We start from the raw sequence: 11,318 nt of genomic DNA on the forward strand, positions 1-11,318 counted from the left end.
AGTCACAACAAAAATTATGATCCATGTGGTTCTAGGTACTTCATAAGCTGTTGGTAGTTCTTCTATTCAATTAGCCAAGCAGTTTTCTAGTTGCAAGCAGTGAGTAGTTCTGCCCTCAGTCCTCTATCTCTTTTGCAGTAAGTACAAGAATGTTATACGAGACATTTTTGCGCTTCTTTTCGGCATGTTTAGTTTTCTGATTCTCAGGCAATACTTCAGTTGGCTCTGTCAATCATGTGGGGGAAGAGCATATGTAGGGACTTTTCCCCATATGATATGCTGTTCCCCTGTTTCCTCATTGTGTGTGTGTTGGGGGAGACTCCATCAATCTGAGCTATCCCTCGATGCACAGATTAAATACTTAAAAATATTATTTAAATTAGTCAGAGGGGGACAATGCTCTAGGTAGGGTGGAAATGAGTGCAGCCAAACATCTCCCTCCCAAATTAGGACGGGCTGGCAGATTTGTTTCCTGAAGTGGCTTTCTGTATAGGACTGTTTCTAGATGAAGTGCCTGAGTCCCCCTTTTCTATCTGAAGTAGTACCTCCCAGACAGGGCTTTACCACCTCAGCTCCTGTTTGTGAGAACTAAGCCATAGCTGACTTGTGACACTTGAAACACAAACTGTTTGGCAATGAATAGGATCTATTTATAAAGAAAACTGTAAAGCATCAGTCAGGTCATAGTAACTGTATGAAACATAAATTGCATTATTTGACCAAAGGCTGTGCATAGTTAGTCTTATGGCTTAATTATCGTCATTTGCCTTTATTTCAGCTTCCTATCATGTATATTTTTATCTGTTATAACTGGCCAATGAGAAGAAATAAGTAATATATTTATTCTCAAGCTGTTCTTCAAGATCCTACAGAGAAGTTAACTGCCAGGAAGGCATGGGAGCTGACCCTAGAACATTGGTCAGTGGCTCATTTTGCTGAAGGCCTTGCGGTGGGGGTGCATGGGCAAATCACAGCTTTTCAGAATCTGAAAAACTTCTCTGCCTGTGCTATATCTGCAGGTGTTTGAAAGTTTTGCATGGCGAAAGGATTGTGTTTACCTGGAGCGTATACATCTTGACATGGCCCTCCTCCCCAATGCTCACTTGTTAGATGTCATGTCTGTAGACAGACACTAACATGCACAGTGCCTAATGCGCATAGGTTTGAATAGCAGTGTCTGTACATCATAACATTTGTTGCATACAAATCAACTAACAAAAGGAGGTAGCCATAGCTAGAGTGACAGTGGGTGAGTAATCATGGACAACTCTGATTCCTCCATCACTCATACCAGCATTATATGTTAAGTCCCATTAGTTCAATAGTGTCACTCCCTTCATACCCCTTTCTTGTCCTTTGAATGGCAGTTGTGGGACATTGGGAACAATCCTTAACCAGGTCTACTCAGAAGTAAGTCCTATTTTGTTCAATGGGGTTTACTCTCAGGAAAGTGTGGTTAGGATTGCAGCCGTTGTCAGCTCATCTCTCGGAGTGCCAGGTTTGAGCCAGAGACCTCATGTTGCTGATTCATATCCTAGAACTTTGTTCAGTCTTAGACCCTTTCTCTTGAAAGGTTTTTTTCCCCCATGAGTAGATGTTGACCCAGTCTGCCTGGTCTTGATCTCTTCTTAGGCAGATCTGTTCTTGCAGGATTTCAACAGTGGTTGACTTCAAGGTAAGGGTGCCTTACTTTTCTTATACATACAAAGAAAAAAATTATCATAACAATACAGTAGATGGCAAAGGGCATGAGCTTGCTTTCAGCTTGTCAGAGATGCATCCCAATACCCTGTATCCTTCAGCTGAACTGCTCATTAAACCATCTGTCACTGATGTCTACAAGTGTTCATATGTAAGGTCAAATACGTTCCTTTATTTTGGGCTGTCATCTTCCACTGATGGTTTGCACACCAAAATCGCGGTGCATTGTTGGCTGTTCCATGCCAGGAGCAAGGTGCATAAGGATCATGATTTGAATTCAATGGCAAGGAAGAGAGAAAATGCATCTTGGGGGGAGGTGACTTTTAGAATGAATAATGTGACCTTCACTTCCTGTGTTGGAATATTGCATGCCAGGCCTTGGCTGCAGGTAGAAGGCAAATAAATTCTCCACAGCAGTTTCCATTGATTATATCAGCCACAACTATAACTCACCTTGTCATAACAAAGTTTGTATAGGAATATAAACCGGCAAAAAAGCCATTTTGAATTCAGGGGATATTAAAAATGCTAATGTTATTCAATATCCAATTACAGAGTTTCTGGAAAAGCCAATTAAAATTCTGGAAGATAAGAAGTCTCAATGACTTCATTGGACAGGTCAGCCAAAACTGCCAGATCAGCCATCTGTTCTTGATAAAGATTTTCAGTTGCTATCATGGATCTTTCGACTTTGTCATCATTGTGGGGAAAAGTTATTTTGATCCCGTTTGTGTCAACTAAAACAACTTTTGCTTCAGTAGCAGAAGTCCTAGGTTGTGACATCATTAGCTGTATTCCCTCCCCCCCCACCCCCGGTGTTTCTTTCATCATTGGATGGGTTTTTTTATGGTGTTGGGTTGAATCACGGTACTTTGGAATTTCTGCATTGTTCAATGTTCCTTGTTTAAAAAAAGATAAAACCCCACAACATATTTTGAATGCTTTCACCCTACCATTGTTAAGGTGAAAGTGTGACTGCGTCTCCCAACACAGGGCTGACTTCACAGGTAGAACTTGGTGAGGGATTCACGCCTACACAAAGCCCAACATTCAGCCACCTTCTAAGGCCGCATGGATCCACTGTAGCTGCTGCTCCCCAACGCTGCCTGTTAAACCAGGACCCGCAGGATGCTTTCAATTCCCAGATGTCCTGTTCCCTGGTATTGCCAAGGAAATTGCTACTGCTTGCGCCCCACAACCTCCAGTAAGGCGCTCCAAACGTGATCAGCCAGTACAGGAACTGGGCACTGAGTCCCACCATTACTGATGTGGTAGCATGAAGGCAAACTTGTGTTTGTTGGCTGCATAAGACTGGGACCCCACTGTCAATCCTGCCCCCTCCCCAGACCCTATCTGCCCACTCCCTGCTCCCGTAACGCCCTTCCAGCACTGTGTGCTATAACCAAATACTGTAATCTTATTAGAGAGAACAGAAAAAGTTACCATGAAGTCTGGCACTAGTGAAAGCTACAGTTGCTAAGAACCTGAGCAGAACTGGGTCACAATCTCCTTGCATCTGAAGGGGGTACGCCAGATGTTTCCCCCTTTACCTGGTGGCGCTCTAGTCCAGTGGTCTTAAACCCATTTCATTTCCATAAGTTGCCTTGACCTCACAACTGAGGTTTCACAACCCCATGGGGGTCCCAAACCCAAAGTGAAAGAACATTGCCATATGCAAAACCGCCATTAGGAATGTGTTGGATAAATATACGTCCTGGAGTGACTCTGGATGTTGATCAGGAATTATTGCTGAGGGAATGCATTTCTGGCATTCAACCAGAGTTTCTGCAATAAATGCAGTAAATAAATAAATACATCAGAGCTCATTCATTCATCAGGCATTCCAGTAATGACTGGAATGATCAATCAGAGTTTATGCAGCCTATCGTTGTTTTTAATTCACTCAATTGGTTCAATTCGTCAGCACGTTTCAGTTTTTACGATGGTGCAGACATTGTCCATATGACTGGAGGGAAGCCAGAGCATGTTGGCAAGTCCTATCCGCTTGCCAACATGCTGCTGAAGCCCCACCCTCATGCATAAAATGTTTGCAGTGACAAACACTGTGCCCAGGGCGTATTCCTTCCCATGATGTGCAACAGTGAAGTGACAGCATTTTAGACCACAGGGAGAAAGACCCCCATCCTCAGGTACAGTACTCCTGGGGCATCTGGTGGGCCACCGTGAGGTCCAGGAAGCTGGACTAGATGGGCCTTTGGCCTGATCCAGCAGTGTCATTACAGGTGCATGCTGTGTGTGCAGGGTGAGCACAGGGCTTGTTGGCCTGCTCTTGCTGCCCACATTGCATGAACAGTGTCCATGCTTTCATAATGACTAAGAAGGGCTACCACTTTAAGCAGACATGGGTGTGTTGAAAAGCCAGCAATGCTGCTGCAAATATTCAAGAGAGGCTACTCTCAGCCTTGTTTATTGATAGATGCGTGATGTATCATCCCCCCTTCCAGAAGCCACGTTCACGTTCATAATAAAGAGAAAATATGTTTTCGTCTGCTGTAAATGCTGTTATGGCCCATTTGCTTCAGATAATTATGGCTTGTTCTATAACACATTGAAACTGAACATTAGGTAAAACTGGAAAATAAATTTAAATTATAAGCTAAATGAAATCCTCTTATTTTTTTTTACTGGTTATTAGTAAAAGATGATAAAATTTAACAGTTTGTTGTACCAGAGAAGAATATGTAAAACTAATAAGTATCGAGAGTTAAATTACTATAAAATTGAACTTCTTAAAAAAAAGAGTATATGCCTCATATACAAAATCCAGAACAATTACTATTTTGCATATTTTTAAAGACATATATATGCCAGCCACTTTATGTTTGTTGTGAGAAACACTTGTGTTACATGTTCGTTATGTCAAACGTGGAGCTGTCCTAACAACGTTCTCATGTGGTGTGATTTCTACTTAAAGGTGGTCTTGGCATGTAAATACTTGCTTTTGGGGAAGGGGATGAAGCAATTTAGATACAAATGAACAACAATCCACAGAACGAAGAAAGCATTTGGTCATGGACTGTCACTTTTGTGAATCTCAGACCCCATTCACAATTAGAAAAACAGACCTCATTTTCCTCATTGTCTTTTTCAACAGTTAGTCCATAAAGCAGGCATTCCCCAACTTACTTAAGGGTTCCATTTCGGACATCCTTATGTAAGTCCATTTTTATGTAAGTCAAGTCACCCGCACTCATCACTCTATAAACAAAGCTGGGACCCCCCTCCCCCGGCACGCTCTGTTTCCTCTTTCAAAGAGCCTTTGCAGAGGAAGGGGTTAGATTGCTATGTTGCAGAACACAATGATCTTTCCTTCCTACATGTGGGCTCTTGGAACAAAAGAGGAAACTTAGAGCATGCTGGGAGTGATCCCAGCTTTTTTACAGAGTGGCAAGCACGGGTGGTTCCTCTTGCCCCTCCCAACTGTTCCTGAACTCCCTGTCTGAAACGGGATTTTGCAACTGCAGACAGTGCACTGAGATTGCTAATATCAGAGCACACATTACATAAAACTGGAATTCCATACGTTGTGGCTTACATAAATTGGAGTTTTGCATTTGCTTCTGTCCCTGCTGTGTTCGCAGGAGTGAAGTCTCATCTGAGACTTGCAAAGAAATAAGCAATTAATGCATGGTATACGTATAGATGGAGAACAGCTCCATCTCCAACTGGGGATCCTAATGTATAGATTTGAGACCTGCACAAAAGAAGCATTGCTCCCATTAAAGCAGTTGAGAGTGAGATGCCTTACAATCATCCAACCTGCTTATAGGTATACGTCTGGTTTTGTGAGCAAAGAACTGTTTGCCAGTTCTAACCTGCTTTGGTATGAAGTAACAACTTCAGATGTTGACAGAATGATGGGTGGTTCACATGCTGCCCTGGCATGGGGGGGTACAAGATCAAACTTTACTCAGGCTGGAGTGACATCCCCACCACATGCAGAACTTGAATGTGTAGTGGAAAGATCCTGGGAGCAGGCCTTGCTTTAGTATTGACCAAATACGTACTGTAAATGTAAGCCCTAGTTCACTTTTAAAGATTCTAGGCACAATTGGGGAACACAGGTGACCTCAAGGACCCCTATGGTATCTCACTGACATACTCTGACTCATTCTCAGTTGACAGCAGTGGTCAAACACTGCCTGCACTCTTCCGCTTTGCATTAACTGAAGCACTTGGTGGGTCATGAGCCAATTTCAGGTGGGTCCCCATTCATTTCAATATTTTATTTTTAATGCATTAGACTTAATGCTACCACAGTATGTGACTGCATTTAAAAAATTTTATGGAAACTTTTAACAAGCTACTATGTATATGCTTTTAACAATGACTGTCAATGGGACTTACTCCTGGGTACGTGTGAGTAGGATTGCAGCCTAGGATTGTTAAAAATTTCTGGCTCAGTGATATCACTTCCAATCATGACATCACTTCTGGTGGGTCCTAACAGATTCTTATTCTAAAAAGTGGGTCCCAGTGCTAATCGTTTGAGAACCACTGGACTGAAGGATACTGCACACTTGAAATGTGTTCTGTTTGCAATAAAGTAAAATAAAAGGTATAGTTCCATTACCTGGCTGTAATCTTTTACCTATCTTGTTTTTATACAAGTTTGATACAAACATTGAAAAACCAGAAGAAGGGGCAAAAGACAAACTGAAAAGGTCCAGATAGACATTTACAAGAATTTTCCACCTCTTGGGCGACCTTGTCTTTCACAATTGTTTTGTTTTGTTTTATTTAATGATGCTGACCTTTGTAGTTCTTGTGTTAGCTTGTTCTAAGGCTAGGATCTCTAGCCTTTGGGGACTTGTTGCTTAGAAGGTGGAGGAGATTTTCTTTATCAATGTAGGTCTGCAGAGATAAGCCGTGGATGACCAAATTGCCCTTTAACTCCAACTGCCCTTTATCATTTGATTGGCAAGGTGGGTTCAAACCCAAAGCGTCACATTGTTTGGCAGAAAATATTGTTTAAACTTATAGGGTAAAATACCACTCATTGTGACAACAGATGCTACGGGATGGGAACGGCCTAATGTGTCAGAATGAAAGCTGTTGAGCATATGCAGAGTGCTTTTCCCTTCTGACAGGAACACCTTTCCTCTCTCTTAAAAAAAACATACTTTTTTATAATGCATTCGTCATTGAGATTGTGTGTGAGAGAGAAATAACAATGAAAACAAAAACCACAACCTCCTCACCTCCTCCTCTCCTGGCAATTTGATTTTAAGATCAAATTCTGGTCAGGTCACTGAAGTTCTGACTAGGTGGCAACCCTAAAATAGACTCAATAAACAACTTGCCTATATATAGAAAGGTCTCTGGAAATATTGATTTAAGGTGCACAAAAGGATATGAAATCAAGGGAGATTCCTTCCAGAAGTGAAAGGGCTAATTAATTCCAAACTTTGGAGGCCTATGCTGAAGAAGGCAATTTTACCTGAAATTATTATTGCAGCCAAAGCTGAAATTTAATCAGGACCTGACCTACAATGTCAGCCTGAAGGCCTGTCCTTGTTCATAACTGCCATAAGACGGTAGAAAGAAAGACTATGAAACCATGATAATAACAAATGTTCTTTCCTCAGCTGGGGCCTACAATTTGAGATCTAGGGCAAAAACACTCCTTTCCATGCCCCCTATTTCTGTGTTATCTCATGACTACTGCAGCTCTTTTAAGCTTAGAAGGATACATTTAAATCTTGTGTTTAAAAAAAAAAAAAAGGCAGCTAGCAGTCTTCATGAAAACTCAGTCAATGATTGAAGGGCCATCCAAAATGTGCATCTATTGTGCCCCTAGGCCTGAGTTCGCTAAACTTGATTTTTGTGGTAATTTAACCACTTTAATGTTTAGTGGTCAATTTCAGTTGTTCCTACGGTTCCCAAACTTTGTTCCATCTTTGTATGTTCCATCTTCATGCTCAACAAATTTGTGAGGGGCCAACGGGAGCACATCACTCCCAACTGTTTCACTGATTCAACTGTAGTAAAACATGATGGCCCGACAAATGCTTTGCTAGTCTGAGGTTGCAATCCTACACACACGTACCTGGGCGTAAACCCCGCTGAAGGCAATGGGACTTACTTCTGAGTAGACAAGCATAGGATTGTATACTTGATGATACAATCAAATACTGTATCTATATCTAATGTATTTCTAGAGTTCAAAGTGTTATTTGATTACAACTGTACTGTAAGTGAGGCAAGTTGTATTCTCCTAGTGCAGACTTGAAGGGAAGGCATGGGACTGAGATAGGGTGACCAGATAAAATAGAGGGCAGTGTATATAAGAGAGGATTTGGGCAGGAGCAGCTTTTTACACCCTTCCATGTTGACCTGCGCCTGCCAAAATTACTTTTTTCTGTACAATGGTTAAAGGTAGAAGTACTCTGTCCTCCGCTGTATCTGGTCACCCTGGATTGAGAGAACAATAATTTGCCACACAAACAAGTTGAGTTTCCAACTTCTTTACTCATAGCACATTTTAGCCATTATTCTACTCCCCCACCCCCCACCCCTCTTGCTGACCCTGGACTGGGTGATGTTGATATTTGCATGGATAGCAACATTTGTTAAACCCTTCTTCATTGTTTCCTCATCCACATTCAGCAAAATGTTGGGGGGGGGGGTGAACAGGCGTTTGCCAGCTAGCCATATGCCCCTTAGGGGTATATTCAGCACTTGTCCACTAGGGAAGTGTCAAACATGGGGAGGGTGTGCTTTGCACAGAGAAATCCTCCCCATGTGGACAAGCACTGAATGCATGGATATCATGTGAGGGAAGTCAGACAATGAAAGTATTGTCTTTCATTGGCTGAGATCAGCCGTTCCCAAACTATTAGGGCCATGGCGCCCTTTATCCATGGCGCCCTATCATGGTGGCACAATTGTGGGAGTTCTTGTTCAATATCAGCCTGGCGAGCCGGGAAGAATGGCGCCCCTGTGAGTATACCACAGCGCACAGTTTGGGAACCGCGGAGCTAGATGAACACTCGCCAAAGGCTAGATTTGGCTACAAACAGCCTGTTGACACTTCCTTTTTTGTGAGCACACCAGCCTGTTCTCCCCTGAAATAACTTAGATTAAATAAGAAATAAAGACTTAATGGCAAGTCAGTCACAAGGGAACTGTCAGAACTGTGGGATTTTATGGGACAATTCATTCTATTATACCAATTACCATCTAGCGAACGAGGCTGCATATGTTGATATTTGCTTTAATTGTGCCTCTGCTACCTCCAACTCTGTTCCAATCTTCTAATTATTCTTAGCTTATGTGCCTGTCTAGCCTAAACCTTTCTTTCTTGAGCTTCAAAGCCTTTGCTCCTTGTTGCTTCCTCCACTGAGATTCTGAAAAATTTTTCGCCTTCCCTTTTATAATGTTACCTTGAAGATGTTTCTGAGCTGTGATCATATCCCACATGGTTCTTTCCTTTTTCACATTACAGAAATTTTAGCTCTCTGGCTTGCCTCCTGTGATACATTATTTCTATTCATGCATAATATTCGCATGTACTGATATCCCAGGACTACGACAGTAGCTTTTTGCAATTATTTTGACATCTTCGCTTATTTTGAATCAGTTGCCATTCCCCCCCCCCCACACACACATCCATATTTGTAGTCTTTGGCCCATGGGAGAGAATTTGTATACTTGTTGGGGCTGGGGGAGTAACTTCATTTTATTAAATTTAATCTTGGTGATAGGCAAGGGATAGACTTGGAAATTGGGCAAAGAGCTGATTAGACGGGCAAGAGAGAATAAGTCCGTACAAATTATGTAAGTACCCTGGTGTGAGTTCTCCCACTCTGGACTAGCATGCTCTTCTGTGTTATCCTTTTCAGCACAAGTATAGCTGTGTTGTCAAAGTTGTTGAATAATTCTCAATAACATGGTTATCTGTTTTGGTATGAAGGACAGTTGTAGGATGAAACAAAATAGTGGTTGGGTGTTGATAACCTTTTACCATACAAAACCTTGGTACAGCTGTTGCCTGACACGTTTGTTTACCCATGTATTTGATGTTGGATCGATGCCACAAGAGCCAACCCCATACCAGCCTTAGAGCCCAATCCTCTACTGAGAAGTAAGTCTTATTATAGTCAGTGGAACTTACTTCTAGGTAAGTAGGCTAGGATTGCAACCTTATGGTATTTTGCTTGGGTTGATGGCAAGAAAGCAAGAGAAAAGGGAAAAGGAAAAGGCCTTTCAGGGAAAAGGCCTAAAGGTGGCACATGGCAAAACACACACCCTTAGCTGGTTGGCTTAGGAAAAGTGTTGCCTTTTGAACCTTTCTTTGTCAACAGATTTTGAACCTTTAAAACAAGACCTTATCTTGGGAAGCTCTTGACTTGGAAGTAAACAAAGTAAATGAAGTGCCTTCCACTTTGGCTTCTGTCATCAATTTCATTGTTAACTCAGGGCCCAATCCTATTCAATTTTCCAGTACTGGTGCTGCTGCAGTGCAGTCCTGAGGTAAGGGAACAAGTGTTCCCATACTTTGAGGAGGCCTCTGTGATGCTTCCCCGCCACAGGATTCAGTGCATGCTGCACTGGCTCAGCTGCACCGGCATTGGAAAATTGAATAGGACTGGGCCCTCAATCAATTCTACAATTATTATTGTTTTTCACACTTTTATACCACCCTTCCTCCAAGGAGCTCAGCTCCTTTTTTGTCCTCACAACAACCCTGAGAGTTAGGTTAGGCTGAGAGACAGTGACTGGCCCAAGGTCACCCAGGAAGCTTTGTGATTGAGTAGGAAATTACAATTGGACACAGGCAGTCCTAGTATTGGCCAAGCTGTCACTGCAGACAAATGATCTCTATAAAGGGGCAGGGCTGGCTCATATTGTCTCACTTGTCTTTCATTACTTAGTTGTAGTGACTGCAAAAGGCTAGAGGGCGGCAGATTTCTACTTATCATAATAAGACATAATGCAACAGGCAGTCTGAACCTGGAAAATTCTAGTTTGTTCTAACTATAGTTTAGGAACAACTAGGGATATGGAACCTGCAATCTCTCTGTGTGTGTGTGAGGGAGGGGGGTGATTTTTCAGGTGGAAAATAGATAAGGCACTCCTGGCCTTGAACATGCCTCTTGGTAACACAGTTTATTGCAATGTGTAAACTCACTGTGAGGAGGTACTTATGCTGTTATTCAAAACCGCCTCACCTTCCTGCAGGTGACTCATTCCTCCACCCGTCCACCCCCTGTTGCTGCTGTTGACTATGTATCTTTTCAATGTCACGCTCCAAGCCTTGGCAACCCTGTCCAACAATAAAAGAAAATGACAGCCCTGCAAAGACCAAGCCACTCTCCTTGATCAGCATCTGTGATTGTAACAGAGCACTGTACTGGTTGGTTGGCAACCTTTAGTCTCGAAAGACTATGGTATAAGCCTACAGCACCCGGTATTCCCAGGCAGTCTCCCATCCAAGTACTAACCAGGCCTGACCCTGCTTTACTTCCGAGATCAGACAAGATCAGGCATGTGCGGGGTAACAGTTGCACTTAGTTATATTGATTTGCCTCTGAGAGCTCTGTCTGCCATATAAATCTCATCAGAAATCTTTAAAGATGTGCCTATACAAGGCC

This window comes from Tiliqua scincoides, chromosome 4, assembly GCF_035046505.1.
Source record: "Tiliqua scincoides isolate rTilSci1 chromosome 4, rTilSci1.hap2, whole genome shotgun sequence".
Lineage (NCBI taxonomy): Eukaryota > Metazoa > Chordata > Lepidosauria > Squamata > Scincidae > Tiliqua > Tiliqua scincoides.